This window comes from Scyliorhinus torazame, chromosome 6, assembly GCF_047496885.1.
Source record: "Scyliorhinus torazame isolate Kashiwa2021f chromosome 6, sScyTor2.1, whole genome shotgun sequence".
Classification (NCBI taxonomy): Eukaryota; Metazoa; Chordata; class Chondrichthyes; order Carcharhiniformes; family Scyliorhinidae; genus Scyliorhinus; species Scyliorhinus torazame.
The window spans coordinates 113,879,389-113,906,432 of NC_092712.1; the positions used below are offsets into that span (position 1 = coordinate 113,879,389).

Here is a 27,044-nt window from a genome sequence, read left to right on the forward strand (position 1 = left end):
GTCAACACCCTATCCCCATAACCCAGTAACCCCACCCAACACTAAGGGCAATTTTGGACACTAAGGGCAATTTATCAAGGCCAATCCACCTAAACTGCACATCTTTGGACTGTGGGTGGAAACCGGAGCACCCGGAGGAAACCCACGCACACACGAGGAGGATGTGCAGACTCCGCACAGACAGTGATCCAAGCCGGAATCGAACCCGAGACCCTGGAGCTGTGAAGCAATTGTGCTATCCACAATGCTACCGTGCTGCCCATAAAGATGGCACACATTGCTGCCACTGTGCATCGGTGGTGGAAAGAGAAGGTGGTGAACGGCGTGCCAATCAAGCTGGCTGCTTTGTCTTGAATGGTGTTAAGCTTCTTGACCATTGTTGGAGTTGCACTCATCCAATTAAGTATTCCCTCACATCCCTGACTTGTGCCGTGTAGACGATGGACAGGCTTTGGGGAGTCAGGAGGGGAGTTACGTGCCACAGAATTTTTTCTTGTTGGAAATGGTAATTGCCTGGCATTTATGTACACAAATGTTACTTACCACTTTGCAGCCCATGCCTTAATATTGGCCACGATTCTCCCAAATGAATTCTAAGTGCTGTCGCCAGCGGAAAGATCAGTGTGTTTACTTCTGAACAGTGCAACTCACCAATCACTGGCAAGCCCCCACCCCCAAGTGAGCAATAATTCGTATGGGCTCGCCATATGCCCCCCATTTAGGCTCCTTTCCCTTCAGGCTCTCCCCACGCATCCCCCCCCACCTCCAAGTGAGCAATAATTCGTATGGGCTCGCCATATGCCCCCCATTTAGGCTCCTTTCCCTTCAGGCTCTCCCCACGCACCCCCCCCCTCCCACCCCCCAACATCCCTCTTCAGATCTTGGCAGTGCCAGCTTGCCACCTTGGACACCGAGGGGGAGCAAGACGGCAAACACCCTCTCTACACTTACTCCAGGGTGCCGAGGAGGGTCTTTCAGGGGAGGTGGGAGTCAGGGAGGCTTGGGCTTGGCAGGCGGTTCAGATCAGGGGTCATTCACGGATGGGAGTCGTGTGGCAAGTCTTCCCTCTGTAGACTTGAAAACCTTTAAACTCTCTCCCAGCAGGTCAAGTGCAATGATCTGTCAGATGAAGGTAAAAGTCTTGTCACTGTAGCCTTAAAACCGGTGATGTCTCTCCCAGCATGTCAATATCTTTTTAAAAAAATGTTTATGACAGTTTTTTCATAATAATCTCACAAAGCAGAACTAAAGAATACAAAAAATCACAAGCAGATATAAAAGTATATTTTTTAAAAACACACACCTAATTAACTCGAATACCAAAACTAACCCAACCACTTAACAACTAAAGGTGACTAACTCTTTAAAAAAGGAAATAAATGGCTGCCATCTTAGATAGAACCTCTCCACTGAACCCCTGAAGTCGAATTTCTCCAAGTGTAGGAATAACATTAAGTCACCCAACCAAGCAGAGACACTGGGCGGTGTGGGAGACCTCCAACCAAGCAATATTCCCCCACGGGCTATCAGCGAGGCAAAGGTGACACCATCCACCTCTACCCCAGACTGAATCACCGGAGAATCCAAAACCCAAATATGGCCACTAGCAGACATAGTTCTAAATCCTCTTGGAGTATCTCCAGCATGGTATTAAACAATGAAGCCCAGATGCCTACAAGTTTGGGGCAGGATAAAAACATATGTGTGTGCCTAGCCGGGCCAAGAGAACAGTGATCACATCTATCCAGAACATTTGGGAAAACCCCACTCATTCTTGCCCTAGTCAAGTGCATCCTGTGTACCACCTTAAACTGAATTAGGGTCAGCTGAGTATGTGAGGATGTGGAGCTGACCCTGTGAAGGGCCTCACTCCAAACCACACCAGTAAGAATGGGGCCAAATTCACTTTCCCCTTTCGCCCTCACACCGCTTAACAGAGCAAAATCCGATGAAAGAATATGGCTATATAGGTCCAAAATAGTCCCCGAGCCAAGGACAGAATCCTCTTCATCATGGAAGAAGATGGCGCAAAAGGATAGGAAGGAAAAGCCTTTTGCGAAAAATTGCGAACTTGAAATACCGAAAGCTGGAGTTTGGGCAGCTGGAATTTATCAGCTAACTCCCTAAAACTGGCAAACCTACCCTCCAAGAACAGATCCCCAAAACTCTACAAATCCTTCTCTTCCCTAGATTTAAATCCAAAGATGGGTCCAAACCGGAAGGTAGGAAGAGGTGATTGTTGCAAATAGGGGCTCGTGAAAACAGGGAAAGGAGCTTGAAATGCTGTCTAAACAGTGTCCAAATTCTGAGAGAGGAAACCACCACTAGGTTCGAGGAAAATCTAGCAGGAGAATAGGGCAATGCTGCAATGACTATGGAGAGAAGAGTAGACGTAGTGCAGGAACAGGACTCCATTTGTCCTCAATTAGAATCGGGGTCACTAGTCCACAACAACATTTTTTGAATGTTAGCTGCCCAGTAATAAAACAATAAATTAGGGAGAGCCAAGCCCCCCAACTGCCTATCCTTTGGAGCAGAACGCTCTGGATTGTGTACCAGGCTTGTGTAATTCAACTGATGAAGTGAGGCCCAGTTGTGGGTCACCCGGAACCCCAGGTAGTGAAAGCTCGACTTAGACAAAAAAGGGTAACGTCTCCAATTGGACACGGCTCCCAGGGGGGTTAACCGGGAAACTCATTCACTCTTGCCTAAATTCAATTTGTATCCAGAGAAGGAGCCAACGACGTTAAGCAACTTAATTATACTGTCAATGGAGATGGCTAGGTCTGTAATATAAAGAAGTAGGTCATCCGCATAGAGAGACACACGATGCTCCATCCCATCCCGACTAATACCCCTCCATTGACTAGAGGACATTCATGATATGGAGAGCGGCTCTATTGCCAGGTGAACAGGAGTAGAGAAAGTGTGCAACCCCCTGCTTAATACCCCTATTCAAGGGGAAATAATCAAAGTTCAATGTGTTCGTACGGACACTGGTAGTGGGGGCTTTATATAATGTGGCACATTAGCACAGTGGTTAGCACTGTGGCTTCACAGCTCCAGGGTCCCAGGTTTGATTCCAGGCTTGGCTCACTGTCTGTGCGGAGTCTGCACGTTCTCCCAGTGTCTGGGTGGGTTTCCTCCAGGAGCTCCGGTTTCCTCCCATAGTCCAAAGATGTGCAGATTAGATAGATTGACCATGCTTGGTGTTGGTCCCTCTGAAGAAGCAGGGAAATAGAAGCTTGAGTGATGGTCGGAGGCAGTGACCCCTGGGATAAAGAATGATCAAAAATGTCCAACAATAAAGGTACAAGCTGCTCTGAGAAGTTCTTGTAAAATTCAACCCACTTTTTGTGCAGCCTGGTCTGATGCGTGACACGCAAGTAGGTCTCCTGCAAAAGAAATTGGCGTTTAAGCTTTAGAGATAGGCAAATGCCCTCAACCTCTTCACTGGGCCATTCAAACCTTTAAAGTTCCAGGTGACCAAGTGGATGGGAGGTCTCCCACTACCCCTTAATCCGGAGGTAGCCATACCCACCAAGAGAGATCAACCAAGTGACACTGAAAGGTAAATCAAAAGGACCCACCCATGATGGCCACCAAGCCAAGTCAGAAGACGACAAAGGAAAACCAACAGAGTCAACAAACTACCTCCACCCCCCTTCCCCTGCCAAAATCACCATTGAATGTGACCACACCCACAATTAAATAAAAGTGAGGCAAAAAAAGACTTGTCCTAAAACTAAAACCAATATTTAACCAAGCCAAGCAAAACAAAAACTCTAAGCTCATTTTGTAAAAACTATATTGAGCTGCTGCGAACCCACCAAAACCACTCCCGCTAACTAACTCCCTAGTTAGCAGGGAGACTCCCAAATGGAGAAAAAGACATATAGATTAAACTAAAAAATACCAAAACCCCATTTAACATGCACGCCCCACTAGCGACTAAATGTCATGCTGATCAACAGCGTTGAAAAAAGAAAGGAAACCATACATTAACATAAAGAGCAAAATCCCTCGTAGCAGAGAACCTGAAATCTAATCAAAGGCAATAAGAACACAACCCCAACAAGAACAAGAAAAAACAAGAAATACAAACAATGCAACCTGCCTGTCAACAGAGCCGTAAACCAAATTACGTAGCGCACAACCTGTGCCTTTTGACAAAAGAGTCCACATCTCCCAGCCGATCGAAAAAGGTATTTTTCCTCAAAGGTGACTCTAAGACGAGCTGACAGGGAGAGGAGAGGGGGACTGGTCCCAAAATGAAGAGTCTCAGATACAGGACAGATTCAGGTCCCATTTAAGTTAAGAAAAAAAGAGGAGCAGAGTAAGTGGGAAAAGAGCAGCAGGTAAGAACTCAGGAGAAACCCTGAAGATCTGTGAAGGCAACGGAGGTTGGTGGTTCTGTGCTGCGAGCCATTGGGACAAATATTGGATCAGCACTTTGGATCAATATTGCTCTGCTCGGCACGGTCTAAATACTGCTTGTAAATTGGCTAGAGTGCATCCTTGGGAATCCTGGGGAACTGAATTTCTGAAGACAAGATTGAAACTCTACGAGGTGGGCCATCTCTGACATGATCTGAGTTGGAGCAACGTTTGGAGAAAATTCCAAGGTGAAATTTGCAAAGATGAAGACTGAAACCCATCGTATGAGAAACATAGTGGCCGGAATTCTCCGACCCTGCGCCAGGTCGGAGAATCCCAGGGGGGAGGCACGAATCCCGCCCCGCCGCCGGCTTCCCTATTCTCCGGCGCCGTTTTTCGGGTGCCTGCGGGATTCGCCCCTTGGCGATTCTCCGGGCCCCGATGGGCCAAGTGGCCGACGAGTTTGGCTGAGTCCCGCTGACGTGAATTACTCACCTCCCACATGGCGGGACCTGGAATGTAAGTGTGCAGGGGCTGTCCTGGAGGGGGGGGGTGTGTGGGGGGGGGGGGGGGGGGGCGAGGGGATCTGAACCCGGGGGGGGGGGGCGGGAGGGAGCCACGGTGGCCTGGGCCTACTGATCGGCGGGCGGGCTGGTTCCGTGGGGGCCCCTGTAGGGCTCTGCCATATTGCCCGGGGGCCGGCACGGAGAAGGGAACCCCCACGCATCCACGGAAATACACCGGCCGTTCCGCGCATGCGCGAACTCGCGCAGGCCGTTCGCTGCCGGCTGGAACTGCGGGAATCACTCCGGCGGCAACCTAGCCCCCTAGAAAGTAGAGAATTCCTCACTTTCGGGGGCCGTTGACGCCAGAGTGATTGGCGCCGGTCTTCACGCTGGCGTGAGGACACAGCCCCATTATTGGAGAATCCCGCCCAGTTTCTGTGACATTGGTTGATTCAGTGTTTGCTGATGTTTGAGTGACTTGTTGAGAAGTCCATGGTCTCTGGCTCGGTTGCATCTACCATTTAGTATGCAGTGCGGTGTGTTCACCCAGAGTTGCCTGTTAATTCATATTAACCCTGAATGGTAAAATATAAGACAGTTATTGTAAATTGTTCCATCTTTTTAACCTTGAACAGTAACGTTTATTTTTGTCTGTTCAAAACCCATGGAATCCAGTGGCTTTAATCTATTCGCAGATATCTTGAATCTCAAGATTTATCTAAGTGAAAAAAATGTTTTAGTCCCTAAATGAATCTAACCAAGAACAAAAGTGCGAGTGTGTGTGTTGGGGGGGGTTGTCTGGTTTGGGGTCAGAATAACAGGTCACACACAAGTTCTGTTGCAGAGGACTCAGTTGAGGTTTTTGATGGAACAGCATACAAAAATAGGCTGATGAATTAACATAATGAAATGCTTGGTGAATTGATAGGCTGCTAAAAATCTTGGAGTCACTGTCAAGCAGCATGGAAGAGTCTGGCACCAAATAGACATCGGGGGCTGGATTCTACGATTCTGGGGCTATGGCCACACGCCGGCATGGGAACGATTGTGTTTTATGCCAGAAAAACTGGCGCAAAATGGCCATCGATTCCCCGTTTTGCTGGGGGCGAGCAGGACTGCAGCGTAGAGCACCCGGCTCTAGCTGCCGATATGCCCCGGAGAATTGCCGGGTCTGTAGACGAGCATGTGCACGGCAGCGGCCTGCAACGATCGCGCCATTCTACATGGCAGGCGCAACCCGCGGACATGTCCAGAGGCCATCGATATGTGCCGTAATTTGAAGGGGGCAGAGTATCGCAAAAGCGGCGCTGCCCCCGATTTGGTCGGAAACTTTGATTCTCCGGCCATTCGCCGAATGCGATTTCGGTGTTGGCAACAAGAGAATCAAGCTCAGGGTTTTTTGCAGAACTTTGATTGCATCCTTTGCAGTGTGGAAGAAGTGGCCAACTCCGCACTTGTGAACCCAACTATGATACAATGTCTGATGGGCAGCACGGTAGCACAGTGGTTAGCAGTTGCTTCACAGCTCCAGGGTCCCAGGTTCGATTCCCGGCTTGGGTCACTGTCTGTGCGGAGTCTGTACGTTCTCCCCGTGTCTGCGTGGGTTTCCTCCGGGTGCTCAGGTTTCCTCCCACAGTCCAAAGATGTGCAGGTTAGGTGGATTGGTCATTCTAAATTGCCCTTAGTGTCCAAAAACAGGTTTGGTGGGTTACGGGGATAAAGGGGATAGGGTGGAGGCGTGGGACTTAAGTAGGGTGCTCTTTCCAAGGGCCGGTGCAGCCTCAATGGGCTGAATGGCCTCCTTCTGCACTGTAAATTCTATGATGGCTCATGTCTTTGCTTCCATTGCAGCACAAACAGAAACTACCCAATGTCTGACTGCTACTCAGTTTGTTGCCATGTTAGTTTAAACTGCTACTATCAAGGCTGTGGGTTTCGATTTCCAAAGGGTCTTGCAGGATGTCACAGCTGTCAAGCAATCTGTCCTGTTGTTAATCTTTTGGAATTCTGTATCGAAGAGAACTGTGAATGCTGATTTGTAGAATTATTCAAGGCAGAGATAGATTTTTGAACTATAAGGGAGTCGAGGGGTGTGGGGGACAGCTGAACAGTGGAGTTGAGGCCACAATCAGATAAACCATGATTTTGAGTGGCAGAGCAGGGCCCATAGGGCAATATCCGGCTCCTGTTTCTCACGTCCCAATCTTCTTATCCTCATACCACTGCCCCCTTGCTAATGCCTTGGGGTTGCCCATCACCCAGCCAGCTCAAACTACTACCATCCATGCCATACTGTTTCAGTCCGAAGCCAGAGATGGTTAAGATTATCCTAGAAGACTCCCTTTGAAAGTCAATAGGCTTGCAGCAGCGATGCTGCAGCCACTGGGGCAGCACTGTGTAGGATCACTAGGCCAGGCGAAGGCACATGGTGGACAGGCAGTAAGAGAATGCACAAGGGTGATTAGTTACTTTTTGTAACTAAAATTGGATGGTTTGATTGAGAAACTTGGTTTGAAATGTTTTAATGATGGATTTTATTTCAACATTGTGGACATTCTGATGGTCAGTAACAGGAGGAAGATAAGGGGCGGGATTCTACGGTCTCCGACGCCAAAATCACGTTCGGCGATCGGCGAGAGAAATCGGGGGCGGCGCCGCTTTTGCGAATGCTCCGCCCCCTCCAAAACAGCATACTCTAGGAGTACACCACACGCCATCGGGATGGCCTCAGGACCTTACCTGAGGCCCTCCCCCAATGCTTGCCCCCGATGGGCCAAGACCCCAACGGTGTCGGTCGCGTGTGGTATTTATTTTCGGGAACTTGGCGTGGCGACTGCAGACTAAGTCCAGCGCCTCCAGTCAGGGAGGAGCCGATCCACAGGCAGGGGGGCTTTGGCAGGGGCTGGGGGCACTGTTGGGGTTGGTCCGGGGTGGCGAGTCTGGCCGAAGGGGGCCACTATTTGGCAGGCCGGGTCCACGCGCGGCTGAACATAGAACGATACAGCGCAGTACAGGCCCTTCGGCCCATGATGTTGCACCGAAACAAAAAGCCATCTAACCTACACTATGCCATTATCATCCATATGCTTATCCAATAAACTTTTAAATGCCCTCAATGTTGGCGAGTTCACTACTGTTGCAGGTAGGGCATTCCACGGCCTCACCACTCTTTGCGTAAAGAACCTACCTCTGACCTCTGTCCTATATCTATTATCCCTCAGTTTAAAGCTATGTCCCCTCGTGCTAGCCATTTCCATCCGCGGGAGAAGACTCTCACTACTGTCCACCCTATCTAACCCCCTGATCATTTTGTATGCCTCTATTAAGTCTCTTCTTAACCTTGTTCTCTCCAATGAAAACAACCTCAAGTCCATCAGCCTTTCCTCATAAGATTTTCCCTCCATACCAGGCAACATCCTGGTAAATCTCCTCTGCACCCGCTCCAAAGCTTCCACGTCCTTCCTATAATGCGGTGACCAGAACTGTACGCAATACTCTAAATGCGGTCGTACCAGAGTTTTGTACAGCTGCAACATGACCTCATGACTCCGGATCTCAATCCCTCTACCAATAAAGGTCAACACTCCATAGGCCTTCTTCACAACCCTATCAACCTGGGTGGCAACTTTCAGGGATCTATGTACATGGACACCTAGATCCCTCTGCTCATCCACACTTCCAAGAACTTTACCATTAGCCAAATATTCCGCGTTCCTGTTATTCCTTCCAAAGTGAATCACCTCACACTTCTCTACATTAAACTCCATTTGCCACCTCTCAGCCCAGCTCTGCAGCTTATCTATGTCCCTCTGTATCCTGCTACATCCTTCCGCACTGTCGACAACACCACCGACTTTAGTGTCGTCCGCAAATTTACTCACCCACCCTTCTGCGCCCTCCTCTAGGTCATTGATAAAAATGACAAACAGCAACGGCCCCAGAACAGATCCTTGTGGTACGCCACTTGTAACTGAACATTTCCCATCAACCACCACCCTCTGTCTCCTTTCAACTAGCCAATTTCTGATCCACATCTCTAAATCACCCTCAATCCCCAGCCTCCGTATTTTCTGCAATAGCCTACCGTGGGGAACCTTATCAAACACTTTACTGAAATCCATATACACCACATCAACTGCTCTACCCTCGTCTACCTGTTCAGTCACCTTCTCAAAGAACTCGATAAGGTTTGTGAGGCATGACCTACCCTTCACAAAGCCATGTTGACTATCCCTGATCATATTATTCCTATCTAGATGATTATAAATCTTGTCTCTTATAATCCCCTCCAAGACTTTATCCACAACAGACTAACTTGCACGCCGCAGTCACTGCAGGTCGCTGCCGTGCGCATGCGCAGCCACAGACCCGACAATTCTCCAGCTGCCTCCATGGTTAGAGCCGGTGCTCTACGCTGCGTGTATGCTGGCCCCCCACCAAAAGGAGAATCGGTGGCCGTTTTGCGCAGTTTTGTTGGTCGTAAAATGCCACCATTACCACACCAGCGTCAGCACTTCGTCTCAGAAAGGGAGAATCCAGCCCAAGGTCTGGGAACGTCAGTGAATGGGGAATTGAGGGTTTGCGTTTGTAGTTGGATGAGTTAATCACCAACACTCCAAGCGGAAAGAGGCTGTATTGGCCGACAAACTTAATCTCTGCATCAACCTTAAGGAGGTCAACAAAGCAATCATTCCAGACAAGTATCCATTTTCTACCATCCAAGAACCATCAGCTTTGTTTCATGACTCCACAGTCTTCACATTTGACAAAGCAATTTCCAGATACCTCTGGCAAAGCCAATATCTTACAGCATTTGTTACTCACAAAGGTGTGTCTCAGCACCGCTCAATGCCCCACGGACTAAGGGCAACCGCTAGCGCATTCCAGAAAATATTTTTTTTTGCCTCACAGCGCCGAGGACCCGGGTTCGATCCCGGTCCCGGGTCACTGACCGTGCAGAGTTTGCACATTCTCCCCATGTCTGCGTGGGTCTCACCCCCACAACCCAAACATGTGCAGGGTAGGTGGATTGTTCCTTAATTGGAAAAAAATTTAAAAAACAAAACTAGTTCATCTGCTTCTGACTCGGTCTAATGTGAAAAAGTTGGCATTGTTCCATGGTACTACCAACTTTTACCACAAATTCATTCCTAAGTACTCAGATCTTGGATCGTCTTCAGAAGCTACTGCACAAAAATGCACACTGGGAATGGATAATCACACAGCAGTGCCCGATATGTTAAGAGAGAAGATAGCACCTCCACCAGATCTCGCGTATTCCGACCCACATATGGAAACGTATGTCACAACAGATGCATGAGAAAGTGCGATAAGAGCAGTAACTCTCACAGGACAGAAGGAAAAAAATGACCAATTGCATATATGTCACGCCCATTGTCGGAAACTGAACACAAATACTCGACTGAAGAGTAGGTAGAATACCTATAGTACTGGTAAGCAATGCATCAGTTACATGCTTGATGCAGCTGTGGACTGAAGATTGGAAAATTGGATAGCAATTAGTAAAGAAATCCTGGGTGGGATTCTCCGTCTCGCCGCTCCAGTTTTCTGGTGCAGCGCACCCCGCCGATTTCGAGATTCTCCGTCCCGCCAGCCGGCCAATGGGATTTCCAATTGTGGACAGCCCCACGCCATCAGGAAATCCCCGGGCGTGGCTGTGCTGTCGGCACAACGGAGAAGCCCCGACAGCGGAGAATCCAACCTGTGTCTGTGTATACGAGTGTCAGATAAGAATGCTTCTGAGTGAAGCATCCGGCTTCAACTTACTGGCATGCCTCCCAAGATCAGGAAATGCCTATAGCCATACACACAGTTGGATGCTGATGAGTTCTCTAAATAACTACAGCTGCTCAATAATCACTGACAAAAGCTGCAATGCAGCTTTAAATAGAGATTAGGGAGGCTCCAATAACAACTCCTGTTTCTGTTTTACTTGGTTGTTGGAGATCTGTTGTTAAGGGATACAGACATAGCAGCAATGTAACAAGGGCCCAACTGAAAGAAACCAGCCTCCCATGAGCAATTGTTTTATGCAAATTCTCAACACGACAACTGCTCACACTTCCAGATCACACAAGGCGAGAGCGCCTCACTTAAATAAAATTGTGGACTTGAGTGAGCTTTGTATTCTGTCTCCAAGTGTGGAAGATACTTTATTTTAAATAAATTTAGAGTACTCAATTCATTCTTTCCATTTAAGGGGCAATTTAGCGTGGCCAATCCACCTACCCTACACATTTTTGGATTGTGGGGTGAAACCAACGCAAACACGGGGAGAATGTGCAAACTCCACACGGACAGTGCCCCAGAGCTGGGATCGAACCTGGGACCTCGGCACCGTGAAGCAGCAATGCTAACCACTACGCCACCGTGCTGCCCAGTGTGGAAGATACTTGAAGGCTGCAATGCACATCAGTATACTCTCAGTACTATTGGCCGCAATTCAACCAAAAGATTTGATGTCCAGTTGTGGGCGCATTTAGTGGGGTGCTTCTTGACACTGAGACCCTGCTATTCAACGGCCGTTTTTTTGGTCTCAGCAAGGAACACCCCGTCGAGACTGCACGTTAGTCATTTCTTACACACGCAGGTTCAGCTCACCAGTCCAGTGCAGGCAGACTACTCATGGATAAGGCGGCATTTTTGAAGGCAGCCTTGATCTTTCTGTCGTGCTATTCACCCTGGGGTAACACGGACGGCAACAGGATGCAGATGAACTGTAAAGCATACATCAAACGTAGGCGTTGGTTCAATACAATTTAGTGAACTTCTGTAACGATGCACACACCTGGCTGTGGGTTGACACTCTACTACTCTAAGTGTACTAACTCTAACTTACTAGACCAGGCTAGCTCTGATCCACGTGTAGAAGGTGCTGTCTGATATATACACCCTGTCACTACAGTTGTCACCAGTGGAAAGAGGCGGAGTGCTGATGCCTCGTGTGTTTTATAGTTGGAAGCCCCCCTCTGGTGTTCTGTCTGGCGATTGGTTGTGTTCTGTCCTGTATGTGGACTGGCTAACCTCGGCGTCTGTCACTGCCTATCCTTACCTCAAGATGTGCATGGGTGCATATCATGACACTTTCGACCGACTTCAACCGTGGCCTCACCACCTTCCCAATTTACCTCTTCCGGGGTCAGCGAGCCCCCCACGAGCCCCCCCCCCACCCAACTCTTATGGGCAAGGAACCCTCGGCCCGACCCCTGGCATGTGCAACCTGGCACCTGGGCAATTTAGCACTGCCAGCCTAGCACCATGGCACTTTTCCTGCCAGCCTGCCAGTGCCACCCAGACATCTGTCACTGCCAGAGTGCCAGGCTGGCACTGCCAAGGGTATCCAGGAGTGCCAGAGTGCCACTCTTCCCAATGTCTGACCACCCGGAGGTCTCCAATAGCTTGGAAGACCCCTCCCCCCAGGTGCCGCTACAACTGGTCCAAGTTTGTGTGGACCAGTATTAAACGACGCCCTGGCGAGGTCTCCTGGGAACAGGTAGTGAATCCCAGGCACTGGGAGAATCCGACAAACACATATTTAAATGAGCCCAATGGCATTAACAACTTGCAATTTTATAATGACATTAATGTATGAAACTTAAATCAAGAAACAAGTAAAGCTTGATGATATCGTAGCTAAACTAATTATTGCAAAACTTGCTGATTTGTATTGCTGATTTGTATTTTATCTAATTATACAATGAAAAAAGATCACTTGGATCAAATATTCAATATTGAATTACAAAATGTGTTCGCCGCTCAATCATGCACACTGGTATTAGTTTAAATTCAAGGAATCTCTTCAGCGATTAAAACGGATGATCTCTGCAGTTTCAGCCCAGCTACTTGCTGTGCTAGCTGAATGAAAGCAAATATTTTTACCTGACATTCCGGAAGGGTTCCACCTAATACAGCTCTGGAGTCAGATTAATATTTCTCCTCACAAGTGGGAGATGTTTTTCAAAGTTATGAATTCTGAAGTTAAACAAGGACATATTTTGCTTGCTGATTTTAAAATGTGATTTACTCTGCTCCTATCTACTATGCACTTTCACATCAAAAATATCTATAGTTTTTTACATGGAAAACATTCAGGGATGTCTATCCTAAAATTCAGGATATTCGATTGATCAGTGGGAACACACACTAATGAGACTTGTAACAAAATAAACGGGTCTTTTTACAAATGGCAGGCAGTGACTAGTGGGGTACCGCAAGGATCAATGCTGGGACCCCAGCTATTCACAATATATATATTAATGATTTAGAGGAGTGAACTATGTAATTTCTCCAACTTTGCAGATGACACAAAGCTGGGCAGGAGGGTGAGCTGTGATTTGGTCAAGCTGAGTGGGCAAATAAACGGCAGATGCAGTATAATGGGGATAAATGTGAGGTTATCCCCTTTGGTACAAAAACAGGAAGGTAGATTATTATATGAATTGCTATAGATCGAGAAAGGAATGTGCAATAAGTCCTGGGTGTCCTTGTACACCAGTTGCTGAAAGTAAGTACGTAGGTGCAGCAGTCAGTAAAAAAAACAAATGTTCGCCATCACAGCGAGAGGATTTGAGTACAGGAGCAGAGATGTCTCACTGGAATTATACAGGGCCTTGGGGAAACAACGGCTCGGATTTACTGGCTGTTCACGCTGTGATATGGTACGAATTAAGTAATGGCATGATGGGAAAACTGGTCAATGGGAAGACTGGTCAAAAGGTTTGATACAATATAAGAAAGACTGAAACTACTCATTCCAGCTCACCAGTACCAGGTAAAGAATGCTGCCCTAACCATTCTCAGACTAGTATGGCCGTAGGCCAACTCTGCATAACTTGAAGTCTGAAAAGATCAGCGAAGGTCGAGCCATTCTGAAACACCGGACCTCGGCAACTCCTGATAAAACTAACTCGTCATAACCCAGGGCCGTAGGAATTTAAAACAAGATAAGTTCAGGACGAAACAAGTCTATTCCGACCTTTCAATGTTCCCTCCGAGGACTAAATAATGGTATGAGTGATATGACCAAACATGGTCTGGTCTTTGCTTCCGTTTGTATTTCCGATCAAACTCCTGACCATACTGTTGTCACATAATCTTGATAAAGATAATGTATAAATATTGAGCTAATTCTCTGCGAAAGCGTGGCACTTGTGAAAGACTCAGCAGTTTTGTTGACTGCTCTCTGACTTCAGGTTTCAGCCATTATTGCTTGCAGTTGTTTTCAAAAATAAAGCTTGTTATTCTGTCTTAACGAGTGTGTTGAATCTTTCTACTACAGAAGCGGGAAAATATTGACTTTGACATTTTGGCGCAAGCGAGCAGTTACCAATATCCTGAGTGAATTCCGTGGGGGTACTGAAGAAATGATCGAGCCAGACCCGGAGGAAAGAGACAGACGCCGGCACAAGGTAAGGTTAACCTTGGTCTCTCTCTCTCTCTCGGATTGGTGGTTCGACCCCTCATCCCTGACGGAAGTAACTAAACTGGTGACGGTGCTCGAATCTAAATTGTACTTATTAAATTGTTAGTAGAGTACTTAGGGTCAGGGACCCCAATTGTGGTTAGCCTTAGGTCAGGGACCTCTTGCTTGTTTTACAAGTTTAAGTTTGGGTCAGGGACCCTGTAATTTGATTTGGTACCTGGGATATTTTTGATTGCCAGGGGCACATTTTATTGACATTATGGGACAGAGTTTAGACAAAACCAGGGGCAATTCCCCTCTATTTTCCATGTGCTCTGAAAACCCTTCTCAAGAAAGTAATTTACGGAGATTATCTGCAGCGCTGAACAATAAATTGGGTAAAGATATTTGGCCACTAGGGGGCACTTGGAACTACGATAATTGCATTTCGGCTGAGAAAATCATTTGGCAGAGAAACGTCGGTTTTAAATGGAAATCTTTAATCTCAAAGTGGAAGACACAATCCACTAAGTGCCACGAACAATCACTATTAATGAGTTGGAGAGATAACGCCCGTAGAAAAGGGATTGATGATTGTGTGGATGGTAAAGCAAAAAATTGGGAGACTTTAAAATTGGAATATGAACTTTGGGATAGAAAGCATAAACAACAAGGCGAAAATAAAAAATCTCCAACCAATAGGCAAAGAGGGCTAGCCAATCAAATTAAACGAAAGGAGGATCCTCCCAGTTGCTCTGGCATGCCGTGTTTCCCTATTCAGGCGATACGGAAGAGGAGGAGGATTTAACCCTTAGACCCCCACACTCATCCTGCACACCCCGGTCCTACAATTCCACCATCCCAAGTCCAGACTCCCCCTTATGGTCCCACTGCAAATGAAACTCCTGCTAACGCATCTCCCGTAGCAACACGCACTCGGTCACATACGCAAGCCGTTAATATGGAACAACCCTTCACCTCTGTTAATCAGGCTTTTCTTGATTTATCACTCCAACCTAAGGAGGAGGAAACTTTTCCGCCACCACCTCCCCCCCGCAAATTATCCCATTAGGAGTGTTATTAACCCCCACGCTGGTGATAATGACGACCCATTCACTGAGGTGTGGAAGGCTTTTAAACCCCATGAGCTATGTTTGATCATGGCCCAATGTCCCTCCTGCAAAGAGGACCCAGAGGGGTTCACTGAGTTTTTGAGGAGAACTGCGACCATGTACGGTGCTACCTCACGTGATCAATATTCAGATTTATTCATCCCTTCCCCCAGAATTAGGGGAAAGATGGAAAAATGAATTAGGACTTCATGGGGACATGTGGACAGCCTTCAGCGCCGCACACCAAACGGAGGACGATCAGCGTACTTTAATGTTCCCTGCACTAAAACGGGCTCTCCGTAAACCCATTGACATCGCCAAACTTCTTGAATGTACCCCCACTTCTGAGGAAGATGGTCCAGAATTTTTTGACCGCTTTTGTGGAGTGTACACTCTTTACTCTGGGGACATTGCTTTCAATGCAGGCACACAGTCTCCCCAATTTAATGCACTATTAATGCAGGTTTTGCCTGACCGCGTAGCATCCAGTGTTAAAACTAATAACATGGACTGGTCTGACAACTCTAAACCTCAAATGAAACGTGCTGTGTCTTATTATTGGAGCAATGGCCGCAACCGTGAGACCTGTTACAAAGACACTTCGCCCAAAATTAAATCCGAATTCATCCAACGTCCCTCTCAAAGAAGAGCTCCTAAAGGTCAGAACTCTCAGACAGATTCACGTTACTATTGCCAGATTGCACGGACCCTCCTGAATTTGGTTACCGCTCTCAGGCTCCTTACCCCTTCATTCCACACATGGAGGATTTCGACAGCGCTCCTCAGTGTCGTCCTCCTGCCAAATATAATGTCACTTGTGTTGAATCTTTCTACCACAGAAGCGGGAAAATATTGACTTTGACAACGCCAGTGGGATTCTCCGGTCCCACCGACGACACACCCCCGCCTCGGGTTTCCCGACGATGTGGGGTGCATTCAACGGAAAATCCCGTTGACAACAGAGGTACCAGAAAATCACTCCGGGCCACCTCCGCTGCCGAAAAACACGCAGCAGGTTGTTCGGTAAATCCCATGTGGAAAGTGGTGTGCAGTTTTGGTCTCCTTATCTGAGGAAGGATGTTCTTGGATTGCCACACATTTTTCCACATTATATTTGATATGCCATGTTTTTACCCACTCACTGGGTTTGTCCAAATCCTCCTGTAGCTCCTTTACAACTTCCTCTTAACACCCGCAAACTTGGAAATATTACATTTCGTCCCTATATTCAAATCATCGGTATATATTGTGAACAGCTGGGACACAAGTACTGATCCTTGCAGTCCCCAAATGACCACAGCCTGCCAATGTGAGGATGGCCTGTTTATTCCTTTTTTAAAAATGTTTTTATTGAGGTTTTTCATTTATGAGTCTTTGCTTCGTATAGTTCCATCTTACAATTGTGTCCCTCCTAACCGAGGTTGTAAATAATTTACATGTCTTTACTATATAAGTGGTTAAAATTTACATTAGTGTTATCAAGCATGTATGGAGAACATTGGAAAAACAAAAAACACATGGAATGAACTAACGAGCTAAAATTAAAATACCGCAGCAAAAAACAGGTGGTCTATTTACATTGCATTAACTGGCATTTGTATAAATATAGACGGATGGCCTCATTTTCTTAGCCTCTTTTACTTCTATGCATTCCTTGAGACTACATGCAGTTTACATTTTTTTCGGGACATCCGAGTGCAGGCACCTGCGCCCCTCAGTGCGTAGGGTGGATTTCCCCTTTTCCTTGCTGTGGCATGGGTACTCCCTCTCCCCACCTCCTATTCCCTTCTCTGGTTGTTCCCCCCCACCCTCCGCACCCTTCTCCCTCCCTTGCTCACCCTAGTTGCTGGTCATGAACAGGTCTTCGAAGAGGCAAGTTTCCATGTAGGTGGAATCCTTCATCTGAGTCCCTTATTGCAAATTTTATTTTTTCTAGCTTTAGGAACTCCGCTAGGTCGGAGAGCCAGTCTGACGCTGTGGGTGGTGTTCCCGGCCTCCATCCAAGCAGAAGTCTCCACCAGGCAATCAGGGTGGCGAAGGCCAGGGCATCGGCTTCTCACCCCATAAAGAGCTCTGGATGCTCCGATACCCCGAAGACCGTCATTGAGGGCATGGCTCCATCTTTACCCCCACCACTCTGGACATGGCCTCAAAAAAGGCAGAGCAGAACCCGCTGAGTTAGGGACAGGACCAGAACATGTGGGTGTGCCCTGGTTAGGCGTGCCCTGTGCACCACCTTTAGTTGTATTAGGTTCAGCCCTGCGCATGGAGGTGGAGTTGACCTTGTGCAGAGTTTTGATTCAGAATCCACCCCATATCTCCATGCCCAGGCCCTCCTCCCATTTTTTGTGAGTCTCATCCAGCCGGGCCTTTACCTCTTCTAACAGTCGTCCCTATATGGCACTACATTTACCTCTCCCGAGTAAGTCCAGTGCTAGTAGTCTGTCCAGTATGTTGTTTCCGGGTAGTTGGGCGAATGCCGTGGTCTCCTTGTGGAGGAAGTCTTGCAACTACAATTACCGAAGCTCGTTCCCTTTCGGGAGCATGAGCTTCTCTGTTAGCTCCCCCAGGGTTGTTACCCTACTGTCCACGTATATGTCTCTTACCGTCAGTACCCCTCCGTCCTCTCTCCACATTTTGACGGTGGAGTCTATTTTTGCCGGAATAAATTTATGGTTCCTGCAGATAGGGGTCACTGAGATGCCACTGAGGTTGAAATGGTGTTGGAGCTGGTTCCAGGTCCTTAATGTAGCTACTATCACCGGCATCCTCAAGTATTTGGTTGGGGGGGGTGCTGGGAGTGAGGCGGTGGCCAGCACCTGGAGGGACTTTCCCGTAAAGGAAGCCTTTTCCATCTGCACCCATTCCATCGCCGGCTCTCCTAAACACCCCACAACCCGCTGCTCAGTCCTAGAATAGGAGGTTCGGCAGGGCCAAGCCTCCCTCTTTGCAGGACGTGTCATCCTCTTTGTCGGATGATTTTCCGTATCCTAGGGTTCTTTCCCATCCAGACGAAGGCCATGATCAGTTTATCAACCCTGGTGAAGAAGAATTTGGGAATGAAGATCGGGAGTGATCTGAATTGGAAGAGGAACCTTGGCAGCACGTTCATTTTTATCACTTGCACTCTTCCCGCCAGGGAGAGTGGGAGCGAGTCCCATCTCCATAGGTCCCTCTTCACCTCCTCCACCAGACCTGTTTATTCCTACTGTTTTCTACCTGTTAGCCAATCCTGATTTCATGCCAGTATATCACCTCCTATCCTATGTGCTTTTATTTTGCTATACAATGTCCTCTGGGGGACTTTATCAAAAACTTTCTGAAAATCCAAATATACTACGTCCATCAACTCTCCGTTTAGCAATTTTGGTCGGAACATCATCAGAAAACTTCCATCAAGTTTGTCAAATATGATTTCCCATTTGTAAATCCATGCTGAATGTGCCTTATCAGATGACGATTGTCTAAGTTTCATTTATCACATCTTTTATAATAGATTCTAGCATTTTGCCTAGTACTTATTAAGGCTAAAAGGTCTCCAATTTCCTGTTTTCTCTCTCCCTTCCTTCTTAAACAATGGGGTGACATTTGCTACCTTCCAATCTTCAGGAGCCATTCCAAAATCTATAGAATTCTGGAAGATGATCACCAATGCATTCACTATCTCTATAAGAACCTCTTTCAACGCTCTGGGATACATAATATCAAGTCCCAGGACTTAGCAACTTTCAGGCTGTCTCCAATACAACCTTCTTAATTATACCAATTTCCTTCAACGCCTCATTCTCTCTTGGCCTTTGGATCTCTAATTCTGTGAGATTACTTGTATCTTCCTTAGTGAAAACAGACAAAGTAATAATTTAGCTTCTCTGCCATTTCTCTATTCCCCATTATGAATTCTCCTGACTCTGCCTGTAATGGACCCACATTTGTCTTCATCAAATATTTCCTATTTACATACCTATAGAAGCTTTTACAGCCTGTTTCTTTGTTTTTCTGAGATTGCATTTATATTCTATTCTCCCTTTCTTTATCTGTCTTGGCCTTCCTTTGGTGTATTCTAAAAGCCTCCCAATCCTTGTTTACTACTATTTCTAGGAACTTTATAACCCTTTTCTTTTAATCTTATACAACCCCGAACTTCCTTTGTCAACCATGGATGACTGTTTTTAGGGGAGTTTTGTACCTTGAAGGAATGTATAGATGCTGTAAGCTATGTAATGGTTATTTGGAAACTCTCCATTTCTTATGCACCATTATATTTTTTAACATACTTTCCCAATCCATCTCAGCCAATTTGTCCCTCATGCCTTCATAATTTCCTTTATTCAGGTTTAACACCCTGCCTTCAGATTGAACTTCCTCACTTTCAAATATAATGTAAAATACTATCAAATTGTGATTACTCATAAATAAAGATTAACGGGCAAGAGGATAAAGAAGTTCAGAATCTCTCGCTCTCTCTCGGTCTGTAACAATATATAGGCCAGCATTTCATTCACTTATTTAATTGTTTTCTGCACCTATCTGCCATGAAGCACACTGATGTCATCTGTGAGGGTTTCCCAACTTGGAACTCCAGGTCATTGTGGTGAATAGTTTTGTTTTGGCGTGAGGAGACAAGTGAAACCCCAGTGAGAATAAATAGCCCAGTCAGTTAACAATTATTACAAGACTATTTATTAAAGTATAAACAAATACAAACAAACTGAACTATTCTTACTTTCACCACAAGATGCGTGATTTATTAAACACATGCAGTTTCTGTAGAAATAATATTTTAAAACTGCTGTTACAAACGTTTACTGCACTGCCTTGGCTCTAAGACTTAGAAGCTTGTTTGCTGTAAATATGGCCTTCAGGTTTGGTGCTGGAAACTAGCCTGTCCACTTTCTGAGACTGCTAGATGGTAACTGTCTCTCCTGGCTTTTCAAGGTCCCTGTAATTATACCTTTGTTGTTCTTTGATTCTGCCTTCTCTATACTCGGCTGTCTGCCCCAATCACCTTCCCTGACTAGGCATTAACATGTGTATATCTCAGGGACCTTCCCAATCATCTATAATCTGTTTTTATACTTGATTATTATCTAAACTGGCATTCTAAATCCACTGGCATACCAATTGAGGCCCTTTGAATATTGTCTACTGCTGTCTTCAGCCAGGTTCATGACACTATCCAAGACATTTTAATGATCTATGGACATGTAACCCTAAGTCTTTTTGGACCTCTACTGTTCCTAACTTTTCACCACTTAGAATTACCCTGTACTATCCTTCTTAGGACTAAATTACCTACACCCATTCACTTAATCTGCTAACATCTCTTTGTAATTTTATGCCACCATTTACAATGTGTAGTAGTTTGTGTAATAGTTTAGAATGTGTGTTTGTCTTTGGCAAACGTGGATACCCGGCTGACTACCCCAGCATCTAAAATGTTAACAAATAGTGAACAATTGAAGCCCCAATACCTCCCCTTACAAGAAACCACAACTTGCATCGTGCCAATCACAGTGCCTGCCTATTGTCCCTACTCTCTGACTCCTGACATTCAGACAGTTTCTTAACCAGGCCAATAATTTGCTTTCAATTCGATGAGCTACAATTTTGGTTAGCAATCTCTTTCGAAAGTTTTATCAAATGCATTCTGGAATCCATAGACATCCTCCAGTCATCTCTTCAAAAATAAAATAAAATTCTTCAGGGATGTAGCGTGCAGTGGCATCTAGTTGTAGTGTGAGTGGCATTTAAGGGGGGGTCCGACTCCAGGGGGGGCCTCCATGGTGGCCAGGCCCGCGATCGGTGGCTACCGATCGGCGGGTGGGCTAATTCCAGGGGGGGCCTATGTTCCTCCGCACCGGGCCCCTGTAGGGCTCCGCCATGTTGCCAGGGGACCAGCGCGGAGACGGCAACCCACACACATGCGTGGACCCGCGCCGGCCATGACACGCATGCCGTGCTGGCCCCCTATGCAGTGCAGGATCGCTGCTCCTAGTGGCCAGATGATTCCGTTGTAAAACGCTCCGGCGTTTACGACGGTGTCAACACTTAGCCCCATTATCAAAGAATCCCGCCCATTGATCAATTACGAAATTGCATTTCCTAAAATGCTCATTAGGTGGCAGCAAAGGACTGTTTATCAGGCAGAGTTTTCACTTGAATTTAGCTGGACTTCAACTCCAACAATGTGCTAAACTAGTAACATGATTATTTTCTGACTTTTCAGTGTGGGGGACTCCTCTATCCTAATTTTGGAAAGATATCAGCTAACCAAGGAGTAACCCAATCAAAGTCACTTTCTACCCTTCATAATATTGAGCTCATTTGGAAGTGTGGTGTTGTATCCTAACTTGCACTTAATCCTGTTTACATATCGCCTTTGTGCTTGTGGACCCAAATTGCTTCCCAGCACGGCAATACCTCAATTTTTAAGTTCCCATCCTTGTTTGCAAATCCCTTCATAATTTCTCTTCCAGCCAACCCTCAAATTTAAAAAAAGAATATTTATGGCAGAGCACCATTTGGCTCCTCATGTATTTGCAAACCTAAAAAGTGCCATCCAAGTTAATCCCACTTTTCAGCTCTTAGCCAGTAACCAGTAGTCACTGAAATTTAAGAGAATATCCAAGATTTTTTTTAATGTGATGAGAATTATATTATGTGCTATTATTTTCAATGCATCTTCTGATAAAGTATGGCTTAGAACCTCATCCATCTGTATTACACCTCTGGGGTCTGTAAATATGCATGTCAAGGTCCTTCTGTTCCTCTGTATTTCTCAGTATCCCTGTCTTGTTTGCCCTCCCCAAATGCATTTCATAATTTTCCCAACTTAATTCCATGTGTCACTGTTCTGTCCACTTGAACAGTCAACTGATAACTCCCTGCAGTCTAGTTTTCCTCCTCACTATCAACAGGACACATTCAATTTTATATAAACTTCTTAGTCATGTCCATACATTTAGGACTAAACCAGCAACACCTATTACCACAAAGAGCAAGGAATCTAATATAAAACCTTGCAGAACTCCACTGGTAAGAGCCTTAGGAGTCACACAAAAACCTGCTGACCATTACCTTTGCTTCCTGCCACTGAGTCAATTTTGGATCCAATTTAACATACCTTTTCTGGCCAGTCTCTGATGAGACGTTTTCAAATGCAGTGCGAAAATCCATTTAATAATCATCTTTATTGTCACAAGTCGGCTTACATTAACACTGCAATGAAGTTACAGTGAAAAGACCCTAGTTGCCACATTCCGACGCCTGTACAGGTACACTGAGAGATAATTCAGAATGTCCAAATTACCTAACAGCACGTCTTTCGGAACTTGTGGGGGGAAACCGGAGCACCTGGAGGAAACCCACACAGACACGGAGAGAGCGTGCAGACTCGGCACAGACAGTGACCCAAGCCGGGAATCAAACCTGGGGCCCTGGAGCTGTGAAGCAAGTGCTAACCAATGTGCTACCGTGCCATTTAAAAATCATCAAACGTGCTACCCTCATTCATCCCCTCATTACAACTTTAAAAAATTCCACCAAATTAGTCAGAAGCAACCTTCCCTTAACAAATCCATATGGTATTTTGGCTTCTTGCATTCCCCAATTTTAATTATTCTGAATTCTCCCTCTTGTACAGGCGCCGGATGTGGTGACTAGCGGCTTTTCACAGTAACTTCATTGCAGTGTTAATGTAAGTCTACTTGTGACAATAAAAAGATTATTATTCTTATTGGAGGACATGCCTTCAATGGCCAAGGCACTAAGCTCTCAAATTCCCTCCTTAAATGCCTCCACCTCTCTCCTCTCCCTAAAACCTACCCCTTAGACCAAGCTATTGATTTGTTTACATTTTTGGGGATGATTCTTTGTCAAAGGAGTTAACGCTTAAGAGTCTGGAGAACTCTTTGTCAAGGAGTCATCTAGACCCGAAGCGTTAGCTCTGTTCTCTCTCCACAGATGCTGTCAGATAATCAAAATGGTATCATTTTAAAGGGGATGCAGGAACATAGAGACCTGGGGTATGGGTACGTTCACCTCTGAAGGCAGGACAAACGGAGAAGGTTAGAAAGCAAATGGGATCCGTAGATAGAGAGTACACAAAAGTAAAGTTATGCAAAATCTTTATGAAACACTTGTTAGGCTTCAGATTGTTTTCAATTCTGGGTACCATACTTTAGGAAGGATATCAAGGCCTTTGATAGGGTGGAGCAGACATTTTCTATAATGGTACCAAGGATAAGGGACTTCAATATATGGTCAAACTAGAGAGGTTGAGGGTATTAATCATGTGAGCTGAGAGTGTTAAGAGATTTGATACAGGTATTCAAAATTTATGCGATTTATGATGGTTTGGAATGCACTGCCTGAGAGTATGGTAGAAGCAGTTTCAATAATAACTTTCAGAAGGTGTTTGGATAAATGCAGGCACCTAAATGTGAGAAGGACCAATGGGTTAATTATTTCAAGGTGCAAGTACAAGCACATTGAGTCGAATGGCCTCCATCTGTTCTGTATCACTATCTGATTCCAGAATGAAGGAGAATATATCCAGTAACATACCCCTGGCATTAATGTATTTGAATATTCCCACCTAAGTATGGGTGGTCACATTAAACAAGTCCTGCTACTTCTTTTAGCAAAAGCCATAAACGGTGATGCATCAAACATCTGGTGGAATGTCCTGGCTGTCCCCTGAACTTTGGCGATTGGTGGACAAATACTGCCCCCAAAATCAAGAAAACAGGCTATTATTAGTTTCAAGACCAATTATATTGATATAAACAACAAATAACATTTAAATGCATATGCATATCCAGTTCTCCCAGTGAGCCAGAGAAGACACAGCCAGGGTGAGACAGAAAAGAGTGAGTTTGGGAATTTGAGGCTAGGTGGGGAGGAGGTGCTTTTTATCCCTGGTAAGTGACGGGTAAGTAGTTTTTCTTTTCATTGTCTAATTTATTTATTTTTTCTTTAGTTTTTTGGAATTGTAGTTGTATAACTTAACCTAAGGTTTAAGACATGGCAGGAGATCTCAGACCCGTATCATGCTCCTCGTGTGCGATGTGGGAGCTCAGGGACACGCCCACTGTCCCAGGCTCCTTCACGTGCAAGAAGTGTGTCCAGTTGCAGCTCCTGTTAGACCGCTTGACGGCTCTGGAGCTGCGGATGGACTCACTTTGGAGCATCCGCGATGCTGAGGACCTCGTGGATAGCACATTTAGCGAGTTGGTCACACCGCAGTTGAAAGGTACCGAGGGAGATAGAAAATGGGTGACCAAAAGACAGAGCAAGAGTAGGAAGGCAGTGCAGGTGTCCCCTGCGGTCATTTCCCCGCAAAACAGGTATACCGCTTTGGATACTGTTGAGGGAGATGGCTCACCAGGGGAAGGCAGCAGCAGTTGGATTCATGGCACCGTGGCTGGCTCTGCTGCGCAGCTGGCCAGGAAGAAGAATGGCAGGGTTATAGTGATAGGGGACTCAATCGTAAGGGGAATAGACAGGCGGTTCTGCGGACGCAATTGAGACTCCAGGATGGTATGTTGCCTCCCTGGTGCAAGGGTCAAGGATGTCTCAGAGCGGGGGGATAAACAGCCAGCTGTCGTGGTGCACATAGGCACCAACGATATAGGTAAAAAACGGGACGAGGTCCTACAAGCTGAATTCAGGAAGTTAGGAGTTAAACTAAAAAGTAGGACCTAAAAGGGAGTAATCTCAGGATACCTACCAGTGCCACGAGCTAGTCAGAGTAGGAATGTCAGGATAGGATGAATGCGTGGCTCGAGAGATGGTGCAAGAGGGAGGGATTCAAATTCCTGGGGCATTGGAACCGGTTCTGGTGGAGGTGGGACCAGTAGAAACCGGACGGTCGGCACCTGGACAGGACTTGAACCGATGTCCATGGGGGGGGGGGGGGGTTTGATAGAGCTGTTGGGGAGGGTTTAAACTAATGTGGCAGGGTGATGGGAACCGATGCAGGAAGTTGGAAGGTAGTAAAACAGGGACAGAAACAAAAGGCAGTAAGGGGGAAAGTGTAAGGCAGAGAAGCCATAGTCAAAAATCAAAAAGGGCTACAGTACAAGGTACAGTGACTGAGGGGAGCTCAGTGAATAAGACCAGTAATACTAAAAGGAATAAAACGGGAAGTAAAAACATTAATGGTAAGCGACGCGGCAGGTTGTTACATGAAGATATGGGTTCAACGACAAGGAAAATTAGGAGAAAAGCCTAAGAGGAAATATAACTTAGGAGAGGTTGCTGATCGAGGTGTTAAGATTCAGAACAGAGGTAAAAAAGCCAACATAAGTGTACTTTACCTGAATGCTCGTAGTATTCGGAATAAGGTAAATGAGTTGATGGTGCAAATCATCGTGAATGACTATGATTTAGTGGCCATTACTGAAACATGGTTAAAGGATGGTCACGACTGGGAGTTAAATATCCAAGGGTATCAAACTATTTGGAAGGACAGAGTGGATGGTAAGGGAGGTGGTGTAGCTCTGGTTTTTAAGGATGACATCCGGGCAATAGTAAGGGATGACATCGGTGCTATGGAGGATAAGGTTGAATCCATTTGGGTGGAAATCAGGAATAGTAAGGCGAAAAAGTCACTGATAGGAGTAGTCTATAGGCCACCAAATAGTAACATTATGGTGGGGCAGGCAATAAACAAAGAAATAACGGATGCATATAGAAATGGGATTTTAATCGACATGTCGATTGGTTTAACCAGGTCGGCCAAGGCAGCCTTGAGGAGGAGTTTATAGAATGTATCCGCGATAGTTTCCTAGAACAGTATGTAATGGAACCTACGAGGGAACAAGCGGTCCTAGATCTGGTCCTGTGTAATGAGACAGGATTGATTCAGGATCTCATAGTTAGGGATCCTCTCGGAAGGAGCGATCACAATATGGTGGAATTTAAAATACAGATGGAGGGTGAGAAGGTAAAATCAAGCACTAGTGTTTTGTGCTTAAACAAAGGCGATTACAATGGGATGAGAGAAGAACTAGCTGAGGTAGACTGGGAGCAAAGACTTTATGGTGAAACAATTGAGGAACAGTGGAGAACCTTCCAAGCGATTTTTCACAGTGCTCAGCAAAGGTTTATACCAACAAAAAGGAAGGACGGTAAAAAGAGGGAAAATCGACCGTGGATATCTAAGGAAATAAGGAAGAATATCAAATTGAAGGAAAAAACATATAAAGTAGCAAAGATCAGTGGGAGACTAGAGGACTGGGAAATCTTTAGGGGGCAACAGAAAGCTACTAAAAAAGCTATAAAGAAGAGTAAGATAGATTATGAGAGTAAACTTGCTCAGAATATAAAAACAGATAGTAAAAGTTTCTACAAATATATAAAACAAAAAAGAGTGGCTAAGGAAAATATTGGTCCTTTAGAGGATGAGAAGGGAGATTTAATAATGGGAGATGAGGAAATAGCTGAGGAACTGAACAGGTTTTTTGGGTCGGTCTTCACAGTGGAAGACACAAATAACATGCCAGTGACTGATAGAAATGAGGCTATGACAGGTGAGGACCTTGAGAGGATTGTTATCATTAAGAAGGTAGTGATGGGCAAGCTAATGTGGCTAAAGGTAGACAGGTCTCCTGGCCCTGATGGAAT

At 45.9% G+C, this 27,044-nt stretch overlaps 1 protein-coding gene across 2 annotated transcripts in view; it reads right to left on the reverse strand.

The window, feature by feature from the left end:
- The window catches only part of LOC140424960 (transcription termination factor 1, mitochondrial), a 93,295-nt gene that overhangs the window by 37,572 nt on the left and 28,679 nt on the right, over positions 1–27,044 (reverse strand). Inside the window, exon 3 of one of the 2 annotated variants that reach the window (XR_011947733.1) lies at positions 3,010–3,395. The exons of the other annotated variant lie outside the window; for it this stretch is intronic. The gene's annotated coding sequence lies outside the window, so the exon portion shown is untranslated. Of the gene's footprint in view, positions 1–3,009; positions 3,396–27,044 lie in introns of those variants that run through there. 2 annotated transcript variants of the gene reach the window in all.